Source organism: Euprymna scolopes, chromosome 27 (genome assembly GCF_053919585.1).
Source record: "Euprymna scolopes isolate OS-2025 chromosome 27, ASM5391958v1, whole genome shotgun sequence".
NCBI lineage: Eukaryota > Metazoa > Mollusca > Cephalopoda > Sepiida > Sepiolidae > Euprymna > Euprymna scolopes.
In genome coordinates this window covers 33,640,519-33,667,771 of record NC_136508.1, presented here as the reverse complement: position 1 = coordinate 33,667,771, position 27,253 = coordinate 33,640,519, and the positions used below count along the sequence as shown (strand labels likewise).

At 33.0% G+C, this 27,253-nt stretch overlaps 1 protein-coding gene across 1 annotated transcript in view; it reads right to left on the bottom strand.

The window, feature by feature from the left end:
* Positions 1-27,253, bottom strand: part of LOC145248803 (uncharacterized) — a 2,668,808-nt gene that overhangs the window by 298,011 nt on the left and 2,343,544 nt on the right. The gene's annotated exons all lie outside the window — the stretch shown is intronic.

Sequence of the window (27,253 nt, the reverse complement as noted above, 5' to 3'; positions counted from 1 at the left end):
GGACTGGTGCCGAGTCAGGCTGCCACATCTAGGGTCTGCCAGGGAATCACCACACTCTTCAGCACATCCAGGTACACTTTGGTGTTGACTTTGAAGATGTTAGGTGGCATGATGTGGCCCTCACTTGAAACCATAACTGTTGCCAGAAACTTTGTTTTCATCACCTTGGGCATGTCTCTTATTCCTGGCAATCCAGCGATGCATTTTGAGGGTGCTGGCAATGGTCCTGTTGTCATAACTTGGATTGGTAGAGAGCATGAGTTGTACAGTGATGCATCTTGCTCATTGAACATTGTGTTACTTTCAGACATGATAGAAGGCTCCTATCGATCTTGAGATTTGTAAACAACTGACTAACTAGTAGATGGTCGGCAACAAAGAAAGAAAAACGTTTTTTTTTAACGGAAATGGAATCATGCCTTTTTTTAGTCAATAATTTTATCGTTCCACTCTGTAATCTGCACATATGCTAGGCTCCAGTGTTCACTTAAGTATATAAAGTACTCTAATATCAATATGTCACTATTATTCTAATCTTGAATGTTATTCTCACAATCTACTGAATTTTAATACTTTATCCACAAGGACTCGTGGCATAATGGATATTGTACTAGGAAAATGAAGGCTCAATTCTCATTGCGAGTGATACTAAGAACATAATTGCTGATTACTTAAGACTTCTACCCGGTTATGGTCGAAGTAACAATAACATGCTACCCCCGTGGATTAAATACAGAATTCTATTAAAAATTTTTGATAGACAGTTGATGAGTTCAACAAGATATATCTGAAGAAGATCAAAGGTTATATCCATTGAAACGTTGTGAGAATAACACTCAAGATGAGAACAGCAGTCCGAATAATCCAAATAATAGAAATTATCAATCCTCATCTAAAAAATTCAGAAACATCAATATGCCAATGTGTTCAGCCTTTTCTTTTTTCCTTTTGTGTTATAATTTCATTGGTAGCAGAGGTAGAGCACTTAGTCTGAAGAAAAAGAAGTGGGTAGAGTTACTAAGGTAGGATGGGACTCGATATTAAGAAAAAAAAAATAGGAAGAAGTAGGAGGATGTGAAACTGAAAACCATGGGCTTATTAATATCATATTAACCATTTAAAAACGAACAAATATTTCCCTTCAGTAAAATTTTCAACACGTGTAACATCATCTTATCAACAGTTTTCTTTTAGACACTTTTTACTTTAGTCACAAGGATATTTATTGGGTGGGTTTCTACCAGCATTTTGTTAGATTTCTACCAGTATTTTGCTTCATTTTCGAATTTTGAGCGATTTTCGAGACTACAACACTGATAGCCTCATGTCCGCCATCTTGCTGTCATTTTAATTTAAGCGCTTGGCACTAATTACGTTTAAAACTTATTTTTATTTGTTATATATTTGTTTCTTGATCACTTTTCAGTTTATTGGTTATAGCTAAAAATGCCGGTTTTTTAATTATATTACAGGTATTTCATTTAAAAATATAATTTATATCTCAGTTATTTCATGGAATAGAGATTAGCATTCAAATTAAATTGTGAAATTATCATAATTTTAGCAAATCCGGGCTATTCAAATTTTTATTTGACTTGACAAAGTTTTTTCTTTTTGTTTTTAATTGAGTACTAAACATATTTGAGTGCACTAATTTTAACTAATTTCAAACACTGTAATTTAAATATGGCCAGCTATATACGGACAAATTATGGAGACCAATAATTTTAAAATGGGCCGATAACTCATTGAATCAGCACATGCACGAGTTTAAAGTAACCTTTTAAGTAAGCCACATATTTAGATTAAAACTATAGAAAAACTAATATTTAATAAAGAAAGAACAGATAACTTAATGAATCTGTAGGCTAAAATAACTTCTTAAGTAGGTTAATTAGAGAGATGAATACAATATAGGAACCAATATTCAAGAGAGAAAGGGCAGATAATTCCATGATTTGAAATAATAATAATACCAAGCAATATGAGTTGAGGTAAAAACAAAACATTAATTTTATAAAGACATCATCTTTGATTGTTTTACTGGATGCATGATCAAGTGGATATAGAGGGATTAGAAGATATTTGAAGATGAATACTATCTAGTTTGTGAATTCATTCAAATGAAGAAATTTGAGAAAATAAAAATAAAAACTGATATCAAAATCATGGAACACAGGATGAGAACAATCTACTCCTGTGGATTAATATAGCAGATCTGATACAAACAATTCACTGAAGATGATAACAGTCATCCATGTCAGTCAGAATCAAGTAGGCCACGTTTAAAAATAAACACAATAATTAAAAAAGGAAAGGACAAATAACTAAAAGAATCACCACATATGCTCGGCTACAATGACCTTTTATGCAGATCAAATATAGAGATGAACAGCGTATTGGAATCAATATTTCAGAAAGGAAGGGTAGATAATCAAATGAATTCAAACATGCATCATCATAATCTCATGAACAGGTTTCTAAATTATATTAAAGATATTTTCATTTTGTAAAATAATTTATAACTGACATTTATTTTATGAAAGAGAGATTAGCATTGAATCATGAAATTACCATAACTTCCATAAATCAAGGCTATTTCAATTGTCAATTTGATTTGATAACAAAGCTTTTCATCTTTTCTGATAAATTAAACAGATTTTAGTAAGGCGAAAAAAGAGTGAATACAGTATGAAGACCAATAATTAAAATGTAATGTTGGGTATTCCAAATCATTATATAAACTAAACTAAAAATGATATCAGCAATCAACTGGCAATAGAATTTTCAAAAGCCTTTTCCGTCAATTTATGGGCATCCTCAGGCTTTCTCACTGATCTCACTCATTCATCACTATCAACAATAAAGACGTATCGTTGCATTTTTATACATCAGTGATTGTCATCATTCTTTTAACACAGCAGATATTCGAATAAACACTAAATTTACATTATACAGATTTTTATATTCTTTGCTTAATATTATTATCTAGCATTTATTGCCATGAGTACATGGTGCTCTCTAGTTATAATAAGCCGCTTCAGTTCCAAAATCGATGATGATAATGAAGTCATATCGGATACAACCTTTCATAATAAGCTTCCATTAGTAATGGACTGAACGTGAAGATGTATTCACTAAGGTGGAACAAATTTTGTGGCTTGAATTGCCAGGATGACCATTCATCTGACAATTTCAAAGATTTATGGAATTAATCAGATCAAACGAGAGAGAGAGAGAGAGAGAGAGGGGAGAGAAAGAAGGAAAAAGAGATGAGGCAGGAGAGAGAGTGAGAGAAAGGAGAAGTGAGAAAAAGAGATAATGCTTCGCTTATATAAGATTCCTCTTTGATGGCGAAAAGCATTGACCAACTCTGTAGAATCTGCTGATAAAATATATTAAATACAGCAAGCAAGAAATCTTGTCCAGTTTTTATATAAATTAACTGCAAAATAATCTATGAACCCTTGTCGAGAAAAGGATAAATCTCACGTTAGATATACGCCGGTTTCATTTGGTTGACTATATTATATTGCCTGCTATGCTTGTTTAAGAAAATGAATTGTCTTTGCTAGACTTGGTGGATCCAAATGTTTGACGTTTTAAGTAAAGAAAAAAATTGACCCTGGGTCAGTAGAGGAATGGATTTTGGATACACATTAAGAAAAAAAAACAAACTCGAATCACACTAGGTGTGAACGCTCTCTACCCATAAAATAAGGCTTGTCAACAGCCCCCCCCCTCCTCCAAACAAACAAAAACACACACGCACAAAAAATACCAGAAAACAGAATGCAAAAGCATGACATTGTGCAATTCAAAAATCTGCTTATAACAGCTTATGCCATTAACTTCTCATTACTATGACAATGGCATCATCATTTCATGACATCATCCATTGTGCATTATTATGCCCTTATATCTATATACTTTTAAAAAGGTTCTTTTTCTAGAACTGCCAGACTGTGAAACTCTGTTCCACTGCCCTGCTTTCCAGCTGACTACAATATGGTCGTTTTCTAGTCCAATGTAAACAAATTTTTGTTAAACCTTCCCCTTAAATAATCAAATCGTACCAAATTTCCAGTACTAACAATCACTACGCTATTGTCTCAATGACTACCATACACTCATTAACCCTTATCTTCGAGTGGCCTCTAAGCTTTGATAAGTGATGACTCCTTTGTAAAAACAATGTCCCATCACTACAATATCGTATTCCTGTACCTGTTTTACAAGTACTTTAATGGAATGTGCCCTGATAAATTTGTAGCACATGTGACCCATTGAAGTACACACCCACGACTAACTCGGCAAACAGCAAAATCCTGCCCTTTCACTGTTGGGATCCCTAGATTCCTTCTATTCTAATCATTTTTTCCCTTGCACTAATTGACCTTAGAATTCTCTCTCTGTTTCATACTTCCCTGACTGTACTAACCTGCAAAAGTTTAAATGTAATGTGAACAGTTATCTCCCTGCTAAAATTTCCATAGTGCCCTGTTAGACACGATCCTAATTAGTAGCAATTACATTCTAAGTGGCAGTATGCCTTGTTTGGAGTGAAAAAGAGTTAAAAAAAATTCTTTTGTGACATCATTCAATGTGCACAGAGACAAACAAACAAACAAACAAGCAGATCCAGTTTTGTAATATAAAGTATAGACTAAAAGTGAGTTCATCAACATTTGTTTACATGTTTTTTTTTCTGCCTTTATGCTTTAATAAGACAAAATTCATGATAAAATATTCTTTAGTTCTGGGATTGAGTTATGTTTGAAAAGAGCTCTAAGGTTTAATTGTTTTAATTAGCCATAATTTATAATTTGATTAATGCGTTACCCATCTCTCACTCTTAGCTATCTATGTATTTCTGATCTCATCGTCTCGGTTTATATTGATTCAACCACACTAATATTTCTATGTGAGAATTTAGAAAAGAGTGGCTCTCTTTTATTCATAATTGTTATCTAATTTGCATCCATGTGTCTGTACACACCGAAAACATCTATTTAAATTAGATGGCAAAATAATGCCTTTATTTCTCTGTACAAATTATGAATAATAATATTTTATATAAGAAAAATAATAAAAAAACATACTTTAAGCATGCACAGGTTAAAACAAGGTCACCTTTTAATTCACGAAAACAATGAATTACGACTTTCCAAAACTAAACAAAGAAAGGTAAAATAAAAGTCAGCCGAACCTTTGTCTGAGAAAAGCCCGAGGATTGACTAATAAAAAACATGGGAGAATCTGATTGGTTAGCTAGAAAATTTAACACCATGTATGTGTGTGTATATATATATATATATATATATATATATATATATATATATATATATATATATATATATATATATATATAAACAGAGAGAGAGAGAGAGACCTGGTAACATTTATCCTGTGAATTTTAATTGGGCAAATCTTACAAGGATAAAAGCAGATATACTGTGTAGCTTAATTGCCATATATATTTTCCTAAGTTATTACCTGATTCTACTCACGCATTGAGCACAGTTGAAAGAAATATTGAAAATCTATGCATAAAATACTATATCTCATAAAATTTTATGTGGATAAATGAAATAGTATATATAAGTGTGTGTGTGCATGAAAGACAGGAGAAAACTAGACAGGAGAAAGACTAAAAGATAAAATGTGTAAGGTAATTATAATTTCAATGATACAGCATAGTGCAGGCAATTATAAAAGACTTTTTACTTTTTTTTCAATAAGTACAAATTAAAAAACAAAAAAAAGATAAAGGAAATTTCCTCAATTCTGATGTGCTTATTTTATTTTTCTAATCTCATCAAAACTTGTGATTAAGGAAATAAAAAAAGAAAAAAAAATAGCTAATAATAATAATGGAAATCTGATAATGATGAATAGAAATTCTTTGAGAAACACTGCACCGAACATTTTTCAAAAGGCCAGAGTCACAGAGAATGAACACCACTTCTAATAATCAAAGGAGAGCAGTGGGCCACGACAGGAAATCTCACGCCATTGTTAGAAAACCTCTTATCACAAACAGAGCAGTGTTAATTCAAGCGGAAGCAATTCATAAAACTCAGTCTGAAATTTAGTGCCAGAAAAATGGTAAAAGCGTTCTCTTTTAATCACAAGAGTTTTCTCTGCTTTGATTGAGAAAATTGAGGGGGGAGGGGAAACAATATCACTACAGGCGGTCTCTTATTTATGTCATAGTCCCGTTCCTACAACATGTAAGTCGATTTTTAATGCCCTTATTTATGTAAATACGGGTTCCCTAGTTGTCAGACCAGTCAAAATTCGCCTTGGCATCATTCTAATAATCTAAGTCCTGACAAATCATTAGACGAAATGCAAAGCCAACTGTGTTCACGCTTCTTTTCAACAAATAACCATTACCTGTTCTCTGCCAACTGACACTAACCATAACCTGTTCTTCGCTAACTAATCCTAACCTGCTCTCCACCAACTAACCGGTTCTGGATATGACCTTAAACTATATCCAGTGGTGAGGCCCTAGCTTGCAGGTTTTGGGGAGTGTGGAGCCACACTTTAATTGCCTTTGCTCCCAGGTCCACTCTGACCCGGAGTGGTAGTACCTGTTAGGGTTCCAACTATGGGTTAAAAAGAAACCGACTTGAAAACAACAAATATATTTCATTAAAAAAATTTTCCTCAAACTCTTTGGATTCGGCATTAAATAACCTGAAAAGGGTTGATATGCCGTAAAACAAAAACAACCAACCAACCAACCAACCCTAACCCATTCTCTGCCAACACTTCAATATGAAATTTCAACCAACCTTTTTTGTTTCAGTGACGTCTTTGATAGTATGAAGATGTGAGCTGGTTTGCACTGTAATTATCTCTACCTCCCTGTCTGAGTGATGTAAGCATGCCAATGGACAAGTGAGGATCTAAAATCCACTCATCAAAGAAGCTTTCTGATTCACTGGTGGTTGGTCTTCGGAAATGGAATCATGTTAGTCATTTTGTGCAACATTTTTCATGGGCCACCATGGTTTGGGATGTAGTGCATGCCAGAGCAGTAACCAGTCAAACCTGATCAAGTTGAAGCTGTTGCAACCACAATAATGCAGTGTGGTTCAACTCTGTACTAAAAATTGCATCCTTCCAAGCATTAGCTCCTCCGACAGAGGGTTTCTTTGATTTGTTTGCTATCATTTTTGGTTCCCTATGTAGTAGTATCATACGGATTAGACCTCTATACTGCTATTTTTTTAGCCAGTCTGAGAAATTGTACTCAGATAGATGGCTGTCGCATAGTCTGCTTCTAGTTTTCGTTACACTTTGAGCCTTGTGTAGTGGTTTCTTTATCCTTTCCAACATAAAAATAACGTTTACTTAAACACTTTACCTAGGTATGTGGCCTTCATGAAAGATAGCTAACAATGAAGCATTACCATAAGCGCCCATTTTCATGAAAATGTCAGTAACAGTGCCACTTTATTATGCCCTTTTCGGGACATAATAAATATTGAAGACTCCTCTTTTTTTAATTTTAATACAGATGCAACATCGATTTTATGGCATTCTTTGTTCCAGAACTTAACAATTTTGCCAGACTATCTGATTTCATATTCGTAAGAATTCATTAATGTTTTATATATTGGGACCCTACGCCAGTGGGTAGAGATTATGTTAACGTTCGACCAGCATAAGTACATGCCAGCATAACAGAAATAAACCAGGCAGCTAGTGTGATCGAGGAGAGGCTTCAAAGATTAGCTCACTAGACAAACGCACTAGTCAGATGTTGAATGATATTACATTGTGTTTGAGGCACAAAACGGACTCGAGAAGCGAGACAGACAATATGCATTCTGAAAATGTAGAGAGAAACTAAACGAACGTCACCTCAATGATGCCGTCTGCGTCTCTCAATCCCCAAGTAGAAAAACAAATTAAGAAGTAATACATTTAACATATATCGTTATAAAAAAATAAGTAAAGTCAATGTTGTCTACTCTTTTTGACTTCCAGATTCTGAGAAACAGACGTCGATGTCACCTCAAACACGGTCCCTTCAGATTAATGCTTAGTACAAAATATTTACCATAAGCGTATTTTTTAATTATAATATTTCTCTTAAGTGTTTTATTTGTTTTTCATGAAGTATTCAAACAAATTTTCAGAATGTTCATTATTTATTTTTAGTAAAACTATTATAATAAATTTTGTTAAGATTTTTTTAACAAATAATAAACCGAATTGATCTTTTTCTGATCAGATTTTTTTAAAATAAAATATTTTATAATAAAAATATATCCTTTTAAAAAATGGTTTATGAAATTTCAGAATTGTTAAACAAAAAAAGCTTCTCGACTCCCCAATATTCATAATGGCTTTCAAAATAATTACGGCATTATTTAGAAAGCCATTCTTAACATAAATAAAATGGATGACTTTTACGTTATCCTAATCAGAAGGGACTTTATCTGAGTCATCAGCAGCGTCCCGTCTGCTCTACAGAAACCAGAACTAAAACAAGAGCAGGCACTCTGGACTTTAGCCAATAAATGTATACATCTATGTATTGTCTTACCTACATCTGACGTTGTGTCTAACCTCTTGGCAAGAAAGTAAATAATATGAGAAACTTGCAACTTAAGAAAGTAGAGGACGATCATAAACACTTTAAAATGAACATCTAAAAGCAAAAGTTGAACACAACCCACACAAAATTGTCAATGAAAAGTATTTGGCACTTGATGTCAGTATGTAAACCGTGTCCAACCATCCATCCGAACGTAATTAATCAGGCGAACAAGCTTGATAAATGTGTTCCACATGAACTCAGTGAATATGTTCATTTCTGAAATCAGTCATTAGTTTTCGAACAGCCTAACATAACTCTACATGTATGCATGAATCAGACTCATCTTTTGCCCAGACGAAAGTTCAGTTAAAGCAATAACTAAATTGTTATGAATATAAACTATCGATTTCCTCTCAGAAGAGTCTACTCGTCTCGTTATATCAACTTTTCTGTACAAATTCAATGATTCTATTATTCTAATCATAAACTTAAAGTTTATCAACCGTATATATGTAGAACAGATAAAAGGTTGATATGCATCAATATACTATATATATATAGTAATCCACATACAGTACTGTTTTGTTGTATCACAACTCATTGGTGCGGCTAGACTAGCACCTTTACTGTAATGAAAAAGGAACAAACCAAATTATATGTTCATCAATGTTTTGTCTTTATTTCAAGGCATTTTAGACACAGGTTAGACAGGTTCAAGACTTTTTAGATACAGAAAATAACACCTATAATAATTTATATATATAATCAATGAATAAATAATAATAATAATAATAATAATAATAATAATAATAATAATAATATCAATGAATAAATAATAATAATAATAAACATTGTATTTCAATTGTACTCACAACACTTGAATTATAACGGCTATATTCATTCAAAAAATAACAAAATTTGCATCATATTCTTTTCAGATCTCTAACGGCTATATGACATCAACAAATCTCACTCATTCTATTTTAAAAAAGCTATATGCACTTTTAATGCTAACGACTTTTTCATTCTGAAATAGAACTACAACATCCTTTTTACACCACAAACACAAGACTATCTCCAAAGATTGTACTGATATTATACTTTCTTCAAATTATTCATCCTGAAAAAGTTGTGAAATAAAGAAGAAACGTTGATGCACATATAATTTGGCTTGTGTATTTTTCATCTCTCCATCACGTCAGGATATTATTTCCACAATTTTCATAACACACACACACCCACACACATATATTCCTTAAAGATATCACGTTAAAAGGAATAAACAGACAAGTATTTACTCATTTTAAAAATGTTGGTCTATTATTGATAACACTTCACATACAATTGTTTCAGCCCCCAGTGTTGTCATACAAGTATACAATAGTTCACAACTGAGCTTAATCAGTAAGTAGAAAAATCAATTTGTCAAAAATTTCACAGCTCTTGAATTAGGACTTTTCTTATCAACACAATGGATATTCATATTTTTATCCACAACATAACGTATTGAACCTGCTTTATCTGCATTTTAAATTAAAACACACTCACCTTAAAATAATTCCTCGAGAAAATATTTATAGATCGGTATTGCACTATTGAGCTATCTAAAAGAGGACTTTTCAGTAGATATATAACTTTTACATACTAACCCAGTAAAATTAACTACCCACGTGAGGTCACAGAAATACCTGGTGTGGGACAAATTCTCTCGGTGCTGATGGACCCGTAGATCTTCCCAGGTCATTCGTCTAGGAGAAAGAAAACTCTGAAGCTAAGCCTAAAGAGAGGAAGGCTTCTCCAGTTTTGGATGACAATCTTTTTAGAGCTGGTGACTCAAGCAAATTACCGGTCTGCAAACCTAAACTGCTTAAGGAGTAGATAGGCACTGACTATCACCCGGCTTCCATACTCCTTCTTTCCCTATTAGCTAGGCGTAGAGGTTGAATCACAGGAATTCGACAGAAACAGTGGTCGATCTTGTTTCCTGTCTAGGGCAATGAACACCGTTTTCCCCACTCCCAACACATCCCATACCTCTAAACTGAGCACTTGGGAGTGCTTGAATGCCATAATGCCAGTACAAGTAGATTGGGTTGACCATGGGCTGATGTGTTGGTAACAGATTAACAGTTTTGGCTGCAGTTCCCAACTGGTAGTACAGGTGCCCTAACTCTTTGGTAGCGCTAAGAGCGGCTGCTCCATCAACTTGAATAATATCGGGATGTTTGTAGTGCCATGTTGCACATGGAAAGGGACCATGCACTCATCCCCGGTGGGCTTTCCTGAGGCCACAATCCTAGTACATGGAAAGTCAGCTGATGGTCTACTTGTGTTGTATGTCTAATATTCTGCATAACCACTTGTGCAGCACCCCTTAACTAAACTGAAACTCTTAAAAAAATAATGATGACAGTACAATCTAAAATTACGCATAAACCAGGACAAAACTCCAACAAAACCAAATTGCCTCCTCCCTTGAGGTTTGCATTTACGAACATCCGTGGGCTTAGAACTAATTTAAATGATGTTGAAGCATTTCTTCTAACAAACACTCCGGATATTTTAGCACTAAGTGAGACTAACCTACACTCCTCCATCCCCTCTAACTACTTTAATACGCCCGGATATTCACACTCTGCCGTAAGGATTCTGACAGACATATGCATGGGCTTGGAGTCTATATTCGAAACACCCTCCCCTTGACTAGAGAAACAAACCTAAAATCGGACGATCAAGCCTTTATGTGCTTTAGACTTAACATGCAACATAACATTAGTTACTTTTATTTTCTCTACCACTCTACCTCGACCCAGGATTGTACCCTAATAAACAAAGTCTCTGACAGCAGAGATGCAGCACTTTCCCTTGACACGAGTGCACAAGTGCATGTGTTTGGTGACTTCAGACGACCTAGACGAGAGCCATCCATTTCAATTAATGCCAGATGGGGATCAGAGCGTTTATGATGTAAAGATAGGAGTTTGGTTTTAGATGCATTAAAGGTAACCAGCCACGTCTTCCTCCACTGAACCACTTGTTCGAGATCAGAGGAGACAGAATCAGAGAGAGAGCTTTGTCATTTACAGCCTTTGATGTGTTGCTGTAGATGGTCGTGTCATCAGCATAGATGTCACCGAATGATTTAAGTATGTGTTTAGGGAGATCATTGATGTATATCAGGACATGTAGGTATTAATAAGGATGAATCACTATATCGTATTTAAACTAAAAGTTTGGTATGAAGCACACATTCTAAGTCAATGAGCTACAATTTTATCTGTTTTTAATGGGTTAAAAAGTTTAGTATGTTTGTTTATCCGTGTTCGATTTAAGATGGAGTACTACTATTACATCTGGGGATGTGCGGTTCAGAACTTTTTTTCTTGCCTGGGCAGAATACAAAATCAACTTTGCATTCTAGTTGAGGTGATCTCTTCTCTAGAGCATTTACCTAAAAAAAAAAACAAGTTAGTAGTTCTTCTCTACTCTATGGTTATTTTCATGGAAGGTGCTCAATTAAAGTTATAACAAACTATATGTGCATTGTCCCACTCTGGTACTGCATGATGCCACAAAAAATAGTGAAGAAATCATGAATGTGAGAAGTGTGAAGGGCCAACGTTGCCTTCACATTTTCGCCAAGTTTCAAAAAAATTTAATTGATGGCACAAAAGTTATGGTGTAAAAAATGTCATATTTTTTGCAATTTTGGGTCATTTGTGACCCCTTTTGGGCTCCTGGGAATGCTGAATCCCAGTGAAAATGGACAAACGGTGCAGTTTCACGCCTTAAGACGTTATTTGAATTTAGCACCATGGGAAACCAATATATAGACATACATATCAAGTTTTTGAGTAATATGCAAAAAGAGCTCCAAAAAAGCATATTTTTTAGCCCTAAAAGTCTCAGAGGTATGCAAACCAGAATTTTGCCAGGGTCACCCATACTGAATTTAACAATGGCCTCCACATTTGGGTCAAATTTCAGGAAATCTAATTGATGGATCAAATGCTATGGGGCAAAAAGTGTAATTTTTGGTCATTTTGGGGCATTTTTGACATCTTTTGAGCTCCTGGGGAGCCGAATCCTAGTGTAAATGGATAACGGTGCAGTTTCAGGCCTTAACACATGTATATTTGAGTTGACCACCATGGAAAACCATTATATAGTCAGACATATCAAGTTTTTATTGAGAAATATGAAAAAAGAGCCACAAAGAGGGGTGTTTTTAGCATTAAAAGTTTTCGGAGATGTGAACTAAAATTTTGCCAGGGTTACCCATACTGGATTTATATTAAGAACAATGGGCTTAACTTTTTGGCCAAGTTTTAAAAAAATTTAATGGCTGAATCAAAAGTTATGGGGAAAAACATAATTTTGGGCCATTTGGGGGCATTCTTGACCTCTTGAGTCCTCGGGAATGCAAAGGGAATTTTTGTCAAAGAATTTTTTTACTGTGTACATTTATTTAATGAAATACAATTTAGTGGCAAATTTCAGGAAAAACTAATGGACGGTTATCTGGCAATCGCCCATACTAATGGACGCATGGTGGATGCCACTGAAAACATAGGTCCTTCTCCGATAAATTGGGGGACCAATACTCTTGTATAACATTCATGGCAAGAACTCTTTTAGCTATCAAAACAGCAAAGAAGTTAATTTCTTTCTTCATGTGCTTTAACATCAAAGGGAATTTCCATAAAAATAGTTTCTTTCCAAGAATGTCTCACATGTGCAACATGCTAGTTACCACATTATTTCTTCCCTGTGGGCTACAACATGGTCTTTTTCAAACATAATGTCAACAAATGCTTGTCATAAACAGCCTTCAAGTAATCAAATTTTGTTCATTCCATTTCTTATTTTCAATCCTTTTATAATGTTCTTCATCATTCAACTGACAATCTATTCACCTCATTAACCCTTATCCTCGAGTGATTTTACCCTTAATAAATAATGCAAAAGATACACAGTTTGATATGCAATGTAATATATGGTGGTCCAAATTAAATGCACCCCAACCATGCAATAATTGATAAAATTCCAAATCCTTTGTGCAATTCAACCATATTTGGTACAAACTACAATCTATGCCTGACTTGTCAACCAAGTTTCATTCTTGAATGTTCAACAGTCTTTGTTTTATCGCTATTAAAGATGGATTCTGATTGTTCACATAAGGACACTGAATTGAATGATAACCATTCAGCAATTCCATACATTTATTTTGTTTGTGTACTATGTGACTCATGTCTTCTAAAGCTGAATAGCATATTGTTTTATTTTTTTTAACTGACACGTGCACCAGTCTTACACACAAACACCATTGTTAAGCACTCTCTTCGGTGAGTACATTACATAATTTTAATGTAAGGTTATTTTGATTTTAGTATATGGCCTAAGTTTAGATTTGCCTTGCGTTTAATGTATCATTTTCAGACAGGCTTTAATTTCCTTACAGAAAGATTCAAATGATATGAACGTTAGAACAGGATACAAAAAAATTTCAATCCATTTTATTATCTTTTACGTTTTCTATGAAACCATTTACATTAACATTATATATATATATATATATATATATATATATATATATATATATATATATATATATATATATATATATCCAGTAGAGTTTAGTTTCCCAGAAGTACATCGAATGAAACAACATGTGTCTACCAAAGAGTGCTCAATGAGTGAACAGAGCAGGTATATTAAATTTATTTATACAAACATACAAATGCTTGTATAAATAAATTTAATATATATATATATATATAAATATATATATATATATATATATATATATCTCCTAAAAACCTCTGACCTTGATGGAGGAAAGACTAAAACTTGCTGCTATAGTTTCAAATGATCTGAAATAACAGCGAGGGGAGACTTGATTCCAAATATTTTTCATATGTTATATTTCCCCTCTTTGGTTTTCATACATAAAGTAAATTTCACAGCGTATAAGGATTATTTCATACTGGAGATATTCATAATCATACCCTATTTCCAAAAAAGGGGAGATATATACGATAAATATTTAGAACCAAATCTTCCCTTGCTGTTATTTCAGATAATTTGAAACTATCAATTATTTTTTGAAATGCCAGAACGTGCGTTGGCTACACGAGATTAACATCAGAGGTGTGAGTTCCATTATAGAGGCGTTGATTTAATTTGAATAAAATAAAATATGCATCAGGTGTGCTTGAAAGCTAAATCACAATGCAAACATATAAAATATTTGTTTATTTTTGTAACTTTGCGTTGTGATTTGACTTTCAAGCACACCTGATGCATATTATATATATATATATATTATATATATACTCATAGTCAATTGAATATTGAAATGCTCATATCTATGAAAAAAAAAATATATAAAAAATTTGCAGGCTTTTTGTAGATTATAATACTATTATATGCTTAGAATTTTATGACAATTGGTAAAAAAGAATCTATATTTTAAAACCAATAAAATATATCCAAATTTACCTAAATTTGTATATATAGTGTCTAGCAAGCTAGCTTTAGTTTTGCTGCTTTGGTTGTCTCCCCTACATTTGTCAGTTTTGCTGCTTCGGTTGTCTCCTCTATAGAGCTTTAGTTTTGCTGCTTTAAGATGCATTTTTCTTGGTGTTATTTGGCTTGGTTGTCTCCCCTGTGGCCTGGCAAAGCCACTAATCAATATGTTTCTGTAGAAATATACTTTTATATAATATATACGAATCCTTTTTTAAGAAGCTCAGTGTAACAGACATCTAATGGGCTTTGTCATTTTTAATTTTGACTACCATATATATATATATATATATATATATATATATATATATATACATATATATAGTACACAGACATTTAATGGGGTTTGTCATTTTTAATTTGGACTAATATATATATTATATATTATTTTATTATATAATATGTTATTTGTTTTTTGCGATACATTTTTGAATGAATTCAATTATTTACGAAAGTGCATTTTTACCTAAATGCAAATTATATTACACTATATATATATATATATATATATATATATATATATATATATATATATATATTAATGTAATATAATAATTCTCTAAGTTCTAGATATTGTTTCTTCAGTTTGTTATTTATTACTAATATAAAGGTATCTATTACAATAAAGTTTCATGTTGCAATTTACAAGCCTCCAAATAATGTCATTGCTGCATATTTAGTCATGTACTCATCAGATGTTTACCTTAAAAAACTTATAAAAAAACATCATTTTTGAAAGCTTAATGGATACCTTTTGAAAAATAATAAAAGACCAACTGAGAAAACTTGACATTGGGAACTTGGAAAATTATGATATTACACGATATATGCTCTGGAACTCAATAAAAAGTCATTGATTGAGCTTGGACTTTTTAAAAAATTCATACAAAAATTTTTTTTTTCCTTTTATAAAAATTTTATGAGAAAGATTTTTTTTATCTATTATGATTGGTATATACAAACCGAGTACATTTCATATAAATGATTATCCTATATAAATGATATATATATACAGAGAGAGAGAGAGAGAGAGAGAGAGAGAGAGAGAGAGAGAGAGAGAGAGAGAGAGAGAGAGAGAGAGACATACGGCATAAGCATGGTGAAACACTGGTTCTCATTACATGACTGAAGTTAATGAGACTGACCACTGGTCAGTCTCATTGTTGCTTATATACCAATCGTAATAGATTAAAAAATCTTTCTCATAAAGTTTTTAGAAAAGGAAAAAAAAATATTTTTGTATAAATTTCGTAAATTTGATGTGGTGATATGGGTGACTATTTAGGAATACTAACGATGTATGTATTGAGCCAGGATCTAGAAATTTCCAGGTTAGAATCTGGGAGTACATTTAAAACCACTGGGAGAGATGCACACTCAGGTTTTGTTAAGGCATCCATTTAAGAGACAGAAAACTGATATAAAGCTATGCTCCCAGTTCCGGACCCGTATCGAGGTGGTGATTGAGGCTGAAGGCGGCTATATTGAATAGATGTCAGCTCTACTACACAATTAAGTTATCTGAATTGATGTTTTCAATAAAAGTTTTAAAATAAAGCTGTAGTGTTGTTTCCTTTAGGGTGACAATTATATTGTTCTACCCGGTATATAACCAGACAAAGAATAATTTGGACAGATAAATAGCCAGTCTACCTTCAATTTGTAAGGGTAAGCATAGGTATAGTAATAAAGTGTTAAAAATTCTGGAGATATGAAGTTAAAATAAAATGTGCCAGAGTTATGTATAAGCAAAAAGTAATATAATTTATGGAATAACTATTTACTTAGGCCCCAAGAAATCAGCATCAATAACTAATCAGTGTACGATCGTTTATGAGACGATATACACACATACACACACATTTGTTTAGTTGAAACTTACTTCTTTTGATGAAATTGCTTATCGTGGTCGATTTTTACGTTTAGAAAGTATATATATATATATATATATATATATATATATATATATATATATATATATATATATATTGTATGTTCTTGGCATTTTCTTTATTGGATGGCAGAGAATGAATATATAATAAAATAGTGTGGTTTACGGCAAAAGTTTACAAACAAACAGCAAAATTCAACTCAACATAAATTAAGTACCCCATCAGCCATTAAAGATTCACACACAGTCATAATAAGTCAGTTTCATAAAGTTTCCAAATACATTTTCTAATTTCTTTTGGCACAGCCTCGCCCACGTCTTGTGGTTAATTCAAGACTCGTCTTTAAGAAATAATCACTTGCCCCATATTTCAAATGCAGAGACTAGGATTGTCTCGGAGAGTTTAATGTGCCACTTGCAGTGACTGATTTAATTCCATGTTTCAGTGTTTTCGAAGATTAATTCCAAGAAATTCCTAGCTGAGACTTCTGTCAAAATATGCCTTCAAAACCAGATGACATACACTAGTTTAGAAAACAAAGTTCTAACACACAAACAAGAATTTTAAAATGAAAACCATTTTTGGAAAATCAAATTTAAAATTAACATTGCAAAGTATTTTAACACTAGCACTGACTCATAATAATATTTGTATCTTTATTTCAAAGCTTCTTTTAATATACAAAACCTCGAAACCATGATTTGAACATTTATTGAACTACTATAAAAATATATAGGTTAGGATTAAGGTTAGGTTATAGAAAATATATAGGTTATCTCGGCTTCCTTAAGTAATCAGCTGCGAGAGAAAAATTTGGAAAAAAGATTCAGGTAAAAACTTGGAAAAGGGGCCAGCAGTTGTAGAAACATATTGGACACTGAGAGAAGCAGATGGTATGGGACGACACTAACCCTATGTGGATATGTGTGATAAAAATAAAAATTGCTGTAGTAAAAAAGGATCTCTTCCTCAAACTGAGGACAAATAGAAGATACAGCTCGTTAGAGTGCAACCAGCATATATTCCTACGTACCAGGTAACTAACAGTATAGTTGAAGTCATCAGGAGATAATGCACTCTGTTTCGGGGTCTACATCTCTACAGCTTTCATGTATCCCCTCCTCAATGATTCAAAGCTAAGTTTAGCAGCCAGCTTTTCACCCTGTAACTAACAAATCCTCTACAGCACACTTTAGCAGGAAAATGAGTAGCTTGCCATCAAACATCCTCACAATCCCTTAGATCTTTACAACGATCGTCCTTAAATTGAAACAAATACTACAGTCTGATCAAGTTATATATTGGGACTCAACACCAGTAAAAAGAGTTAAGTAGTATTATGATATAGCTGGTAGTTTCTCATCAGCCAAGAAAACAAACTCGCAACACAATTCGTTTGTTAGAAAAATATAAAATTATTATTTTATTGCTTGTCTCGGTAGCGGGAGGGGGCAGATTCAGTGGTGACTCACTCATGCCTGCTGTCACTTTAAGTAACTGGCTTGTATTTCCTTGCTTGTATATATATATATATATATATATATATATATATATATTGACCTGTTCCCTAGCAAGTGTTTCAACCTGATAGCTGTGGTGGTCAATTACTTGACCGATTCACCTCCAGCGACACCAGATTTGACAGCTTCACCCCATTGCTCAGTGCGTTTTGGCTACAGACTGTCATGCATGTGTGTGTGCGCATAGTCTCAAAACGCGACAGTATGGATTTTGGCAAGGGTTATATAGTACATGTTAGGATAACCAGGCAGCAAACAGAAATAGACCCACCTGCAGTTAATAAGATTAAAGCGAGGAGTCAAGGGTTACCTCCCTAGACAAAATTTACTAGAAATGCAAGTATCAAATATTACATAGAAATAATATCACATGTATGGGAGACAGAACAGATTTCTAATCAGTCAGAGTTGGAAAGCGAAAGAGACGATATGTGTATGCACTGTAGAGATAACCTAAGTGAATGTTGTCTCAAGACTCTGCTCGTGTGTTGACCATCTTCAGACTAATTTAGCAAAAACAAATTAAGAATTAGGTATTGGTCTCTCCTCCCATGAAAGCCAAAAAAATCTTCATTGTGTTTCTATGCATGAGTAAATTCATCTGAAGTTAAACAAGTTCAACAACCATGAGGAGATCAATGGTTCACACATCGAAAAGCGAGGATCAAAGAAGTAAGACCAGCAACTGCTCAACTTATGTATAAAAGACTTTTTTTGTCGCTTTGTCTCTTGATCGATCATGGATGAAAACGTACATGTGCACCCAACACGTTTGTTGAAAAAGATGTGTGAACAACGGTTTGTTGAATGTCTGAAATTTTACCATCTGCTCTTGCAACAAAGACATGAATCCCAACATGATTTAAAAATAATAGTTATATAGGAATCAGAAAAAAGTGTGAATCATTTTCGTTCGTTCAACATCTGCTTTTGTTCGTAAGGAGGTTATGACAATGTTAAATGGTTGTAAATATGAATATCAGTGAAGAACGGTTAAACATCAACAAACTTCCATCCGTGAGAGATTTTTATACAGAAAAATGATTAACAGAAAAAGAAAACACTTGAAAAGGACATCATACGGTTGAAAGCTTGCTCATTGATTTCTTTAAGGTAAATAAATTATTTGTTTTACAAAAAAAAAAGAAAAAAAGAAAGTAATATCGTTTTGGGCTTTCTTAAATTTTTAATATCTCAAATTCCTCACAATATCTCAAAAAATGCCAATATTATTTTATTAACCATGTCAAGTAAGCCAAGTGTAACACATGAAAAAACAATCAGACCATCAGATTTTCTGTGATTACCACTTTAACAAACTACCATACTTAGGAGATTTGTATATCCTAATAGAAAAATAATTAACTGCAAAAATGCTTGAGAAGAATCTCATGATATCTCAAGTGCCAATATTATTTTATTAAAATAAGTGTTTATAACTAGTGACAAAAGTGGACGACTTACAGACAAAATTCTCTTTATTTCTTATATAATATATATATTATATAAGAAAATTAATTTGCAGCCTGTGATGTGAAACAAAACGAAGTAAAACAGTATTATGTGAAAACTAACGTGCACTTGTCGACAAACGATCGTATGAAAAGACAAGCAGAAAAAAAAACCCATTTAACAACATTAAAAAATTATAATTGAAAATTGGTGCCGCGATTTTCTGAGACCTAGAAGAAAGAGAGTGAACAGTGATCTCTTGAAAATGTGTCCTTATACTAAGGAGTAAAAAAATTAGATATGGAGTTAGTTGCTGTGTTCTCAACTTACCTTTGGGAGGGTCTGTCAACAAAAATAAGCACATGATGAGAAATGTTTTGAAAAGAAATATGATTGTTTAATTAGTTTCGTCTTTTCCTTTAGTTTCAATTTTGTTATTCATGTATGTTTGGTGGTTTTAAAACATTGAAATGTAAATCATTAAAAACGAATAATAAAAACAAAAAACAAATGAGACTTAACATGACAATAAAGTCTATAAGTTGATTTGATGAAAGCCAACACATGACCTATAAATGTTTTCTATTGTTCAGATGTTCATAAACATTACTTTCCTTGATTTAAACTCTTTATTTCTTTCTATTGCCACTATTTGTAGAAATACCTTGAGCCTTCTCTCGGTCTACCAAGTTAGCAGGGCATCTGATGAGACTTCCTCATAGTTGCATGTTGTGTCATGGTAGTGTCATTTTATTAATTAATTATGTTAATTGTTATTAATTATTAACAAGCATGTTGGGAAGTGTGATTCTGAAGAATCCAAATAATATGAATAACCAATTCTCATAAATGAATGTTTCAAGTCCATCAAGTAGCACACACACACACACACACACACACACACACACACACACACACACACACACATATATACACACTAGTAAAATACCTGTCCTAAAACAGGTATAGGCAATAAACATAGCATCAGTTTTAAATATAAATGTTCTTTTTTTCTTTCCTTGGGTGGTATTGTACGATTCTGATGCTCCCCTTCTTTCTAAATGGTAAGTTTACAAAAAAAAAAAAAAAAATCAAATAATGTACCCATGTTACTCACCCTGTTGCCTAGAATACATATTCTATAATTCATAAGTTTAATAGTTTAGCATTTTCTAAGCACATACATACATTGCTGCTATAAATAAATACGGGTCGCCAAAGCGTGACTCATTTTGTACCTGTCTTTGGATGATTTGCCAATGTAATACGTAACTAAACTGTTGGGGAGGGGGTTGCATGGGCAACTTTTATTAAGGGTCAGATTTTGGTGCAACACCATATATATAGAGAGAGAGAGGGAGGGAGGGAGAGAGAGAGCGAGAGAGAGAGAGAGAGAGATAGTTAATGATAACAATCAAGATTGATATTTTTAAGAATATTTTCATTTCAAATAACGTTATCCCCATGGCATTTCATTACAACATTGTTTCCAATTTTCTCATGACACCACAAATTTTTCTGTTTTTCTAATTTATTTTAACATTATTTCCAATTTTCTCATGTCTCTCTCCATTTTTTCCATTTCAATCTATTTTCTATGAGTTATTTGGAAATGGTTTACATCGTCTATGCTAATGTGTCTCCACTTGTAAAAAACAAAGAAAAATGATGAGTTCGTATGCCATAGCAGTCTGAAAGGAATTAGAAGAAAATTTGTTCAAGCCAAATTACTGGGTTTTTCTTTTGTTTTTTGTTTTTTTTACATGGAAGTCACCACTTATCAAGACCCGGAAGCCACTCGGGAATAAGGGTTATTGCGGGTATAGTAATCAATGGGATAGTATTGTAGTAATCGTTAGTAATGGAGATTTGATAAAGTGTCTTACTTAAGAGGGCGGTTCAAACACTTTTATTTTATAATTGCTTTTTTGACTGAAACTTACATTTTAAATAAATTTATACTTGAGCATTTGTAGCATGGGAGAGAAAAAAATCTCACACTGATGAAAATAAATGGAACCTCAAACAATTCCACCAATGCACTAGTCATACACAGAAACACTTTCACTCACGATTTTGACTTTACATATTACACCCTCCTCAAAACTGAATTCTATCTTCCATGTTGCAACTGCACTGAAAGTGTAATAATCTTTCTCTCATAACTATGTTGGTTGGTTGGTTGTTTTACGGCATATCGACCCTTTTCAGGTTATTTGATGCCGAATCCAGTGATTTTGAAGAAAATTTTTTTAATAGAATATATATTTTTTTTTCAAGTCGGTTTCTATTTAACCCATAGTTGGGACCCTAACAGGTACTACCACTCCGGGTCAGAGTGGACCTGGGAGCAATGGCAATTAAAGGGTGGCTCCACACTACCCAAAGCCCGCAAGCTGGGGCCCCACCATCGGATATAGTTTAACGTCATATCCAGGACCCATAACCATGTAATATACATCCTAGATTTGAATCTTATTCCGTAGGCAAACATTTGGCAAAACTGCACTCAAATAATGTTATATATTTCACCACTGCATAAAAATCTCTAATCCCGGTAAATTACAACTTATTTTTTGCACATGTTCTATAATTCTTTTTATTTTTGAAATAGTTACACACATATCAAAAAGATCCTATTGTGCAACTTTTTCCTATGTTTTTGCCATTGTTTCAATTTACAATCTTTACTTTTTTAAAAAACTTTCATTGATCCAAACAAAACCAATAAAGCGCTCAATTTTGATGATTTAATTAATTTTTTTGTCTTTTCACACACCTACAAACACACACACATGATATATATATATATATATATATATATATATATATATATAGTAATAAGTAGTCAGATTACATATCCAAGACAAAGAACAGGTGTAAAGCATCATAAAATTTATTTCTGCATTTAATTAATTTTTTTGTCTTTTCACACACCTACAAACACACACATGATATATATATATATATATATATATATATATATATATATATATATATATATATATATATATAGTAATAAGTAGTCAGATTACATATCTAAGACAAAGAACAGGTTTAAAGCATCATAAAATTTATTTCTGCATTTAATTATTTTTTTTTTGTCTTTTCACACACATACAAACACACACAAATATATATATATATATATATATATATATATATATATATATATATATATATATAGAATAAGTAGTCAGATTACATATCTAAAACAAAGAACAGGTTTAAAGCATAAGAATATTTCTACAAGAATTGTCTTCAAGAACCTACAATGCAATGGGGAAACGTTTTTGATAAATGTAACCGCTGAGCTTCTCGAGGTATGTCTTGTTGAACTCAAGAATTTATATGGAATTTCGAGTGAAATCCTTTTATTTCATTTATGGGGATAGCTTGCTCTTGTTTCATCAGCGATGACCGGGTAGAAGTCTTAAGTAATTTGTAATTGTATATTAGTCATACCTGCACTGAGAATTTAACTCTCAACCTCAAGAAGAATGTTACTTTAAACTAATTTTTAGTTCAGCATTTTATCCGTTACGCCTTATGTCCTTTGACAGAAAGATTTCAAAGTTCAACAAGAAGGTCAGAGATGGCATTAATGGAAATATTTGTGAAAATATAATTCAAGATGAGAACAGTAGTTTGAATAATCCAAATATTACAAATTATGACTCCTCATCTCAAATAATCTTAAACATAACTTTATTATATATGCATATGTTACTGATAATGCTTGAAGGGCCCAGAAATATTGAGAATTGAAGTATGAACTAGTTTTTGACTGTTTTTGAAATTACCTTATTGAACAAACTTACTTGTCCCACTTTAGAAAAGAGAAAAATTGGCTGAAGACAAATTAATGACAGGTAATGTGTTAAAGAATTGTAGCTGTAATATGAAATCTACATTTACAATGTAGATTTGGTATTTTTTAAAATAAAATAATTCAATTTTCTGATGAAGCCAAATTCCAAGAGGACATAAAATTGAATTTCCAAAATTGTCTATAATTTTTCACTTAATATCCATTCTCTGGAAATCAGCACAGCATAACTATGAGGAAATCGTAGATGCATGAGAAGTAGTCATACAGCAATGAAGGATGGTTAAAAACTTTCATTTGTGCATTTATAAAGTCGAGCCAGTTATCACACTGGCATTGATATGAAAACGCCAAATTTATATTCACAATAGAACAATGGTTCACAATCTTTTTTTTTTATTTATAAATGCTCTTGAATTATAAATTAATATATACTGAGCTTAAACCATGCAAGTAAAACTACAACAAATGAAATGAATATAATAATCAAATCGATGCAAGACATGTTCATATTATGACAGTGACTCCTAACCTATTTGATATAGTGGCACACTATTAAGTTCTTTTTAATTTTCGTGGCATAGCTATTACAAAAATAATTATTTTCTACTCATATAAACCATTGCTTGCGACAAAATAGAAAGAATAAGGATCATATAAGGAGAATTTTTATTCACATAAATATATATATATATATATATATATATATATATATATATATATATATGGTGAAGCAAGTAAATAAAGACAAAATCTCTTGTAATGATGTTTGAATACATCTAATCATTTAAGTTCTTATGAAAAGAAGAACTGGTTGGATTGCATCTCTGCACATAATTTTAGGCTAGTTCACATCTTTTGGTATTACGAGAGAAATCTTGATGTAAAAGCTTAAAAAGAGAAGGATCAATAATCGTTAACGTTCAGTTGTGGTATTTGAATCTGCAGTTGAGTTGAGTCAAGAAGTCAGTCTATCCTGAGCAAGTTGCCAAATGTTTCCAGAGCTGCAAGCAAGGAAGAAAACTTAACTTTCAACAACTAACATTCATAAGAATGTCAGAAGCCTTTCTACTAGGTTGAAGTTTGCGGATTCATGAAGATCTTACATTTACAACCCCATCTGACATTTAGCCAGTAGCGGATTTTCTCAACAGGTGTAACGTGATCAGAAAATGTAAAAACAATTATTTATACACAGTGGCAGCATTTTCATCGAACTAAGCCTAGAAATGAGGTCAGTTATGCAGGTCAGGTTGAAAAATGGCAGATACTTGCGAAATAAATGGAACTCTCTTTCTTCCCTTTTGCTCAAACCATAATGCATTAAGTAAATTCAGTGAAATAAAACGAGAAAAGAACTTGCTTCAAGAAATAAAAGTTATGTATGTGCATATGTTTTATTTCTCTCTATATAAAATTAGGTATGTTTATACATTTATATATTCATATGTATATTCATTCAATTTGCAAACTCATGAACCGATCATTATGAATTCTGGAATACAGCTGCTAGATGGACAAATATAGGCTCTATTTATGTTAACTAAATTAATATAAAGGGGGCAAGAAGGAGGTGGAAACCCTTCATAAAAATTCAGATAAATTAAATGTTTGTAAAATTTTAACAAGAAGTATCAAATACCAATTAATAAATGCTCCCCAAATTTCAATTTCTTTAAAGAAATATTTCCTCCTGTATCAGAAAACATGCTATGTGATATACAAATATCTGTACGTGATGTTGCCAAGCTAATCAAAAACCTTGATTCCAGTAAAGCAAAAGGCCCTGACGGTATTCCAATTATAGTACTCAAAAGACTTTAACCAGAACTAGCATCCATCCTTACAAAACTGTTTAAACGTTGTCTTAAGGAGAATTGCTCCCCATCACCCTGGAAAATCTCATCAGTATGCCCCTTATTTAAGAATTCAGGTGATCGTTCATCTCCCTCTTAGTACAGGCCAATAAGTCTCCTGTGCGTCATGAGTAAGTTGCTGGAATCTGTGTTAAATAGAGAAGTAATCAACCATCTCAGAAAAAATAACTTTTTTAGTGACACGCAATATGGTTTCCGTTCTGCTAGATCTACAGCAGATGAGCTTACAGTTATATCTCATAGGATTAGCAAATCTCAACGGAGGCTACCTTTCTAGGGCAATTGCTCTTGACATATCAAAGACTTTTGATAGAGTATGGCATAAAGGTTTACTTCACAAGATCTCCAGCTATGGTATAGCTGGAAATGTCTTCTCAATTATTAAATCATTTCTCTCTGATAGGTTCATAAGAGTAGTGGTTGATGGGCGAAAATCAGAAGCTGGAGTCCTTCAGGGGTTTATCCTGGGCACAACTCTCTTCCTGATCTGCATTAATGATCTTCCAAATCACATCCTTACATCATTCGTAGACATTTATGCTGATGACACTACTATCTATGGTAGCATATCTAAGACCGTAAACGACCAAGTTCTCTCTGATTCTCTCTCCTTTGATCTTGAGCAAGTGGTACAATAGGGAAAGAGGTGGCTTGTTACTTTTAATGCATCTAAAACCAAGTTTTTATCTTTATATCATCAACGCTCTGATCCCCATCTGGCATCAATTGAAATGAATGGCTCTCGTCTTGGGCTTGACCTTTACTCCTGATCTTAAGTGGAACATGTACATTAAATCAGTTGCCAAGGCCGCTGGAAAAATGGTGGGATCCTTCTATCGATCCAGTAGATATCTCATTGCTGATGCAATTCTCTGTCTATATAGGAGCCAGGTACGTCCAAGGATGGAGTACTGTTGTCACATTTGGGCAAGAGCTGCTAGAAAGGACTTATCCTGCCTTGATAGAGTTCAAAATAGACTTTGTAGCTTCCTTTTCTCTTTCCTGTAACCTCTTTCTCATAGAAGAGATGTTGCGAGTTTGTCTCTGCTTTATCATTATTTTCATGGCAAGTGTTCGGCTGAGCTCCAATCTATGGTCCCCCCCTTAATTTGGCCTTTTGGTCAAGATCAAAGTGTAGTATCTGTTCCGGCAGATACTGCACTTAAGATAATTTGTACCAGTCAATAGAGGGGAAACCCTCTATACTGGGACAATTATTATTTTTGGTAACCAGAGTGACCCCTTTTAGGGGAGCTGGTTTTTACCTCACATTAAAAACGGCCTTGTGCCTAATTTGCTAAGTGGGGGAGCAAATAAATACCATCTATGGTCCCCCCTTGCCAGACTTTCACAAGAAACACCCGTCTAGCAGAAAACACTATTACTAATTTTCCTCACTCTTTATCTGTGCCTAAACCTAAACGTAGATTCCATGAGCAAAGCTTTTTTCTTAGAACTGCATGATAAGTGGTGATGCCTATGTAAAAAAAAAAAAAAAAAAAAAGAAGGATTTTAAAGGCATTTAGGAGGAATAATATTGGCATGACCACAGATTTGGGAATTAACTTTTTTTTACAGATTTGCATCGAATT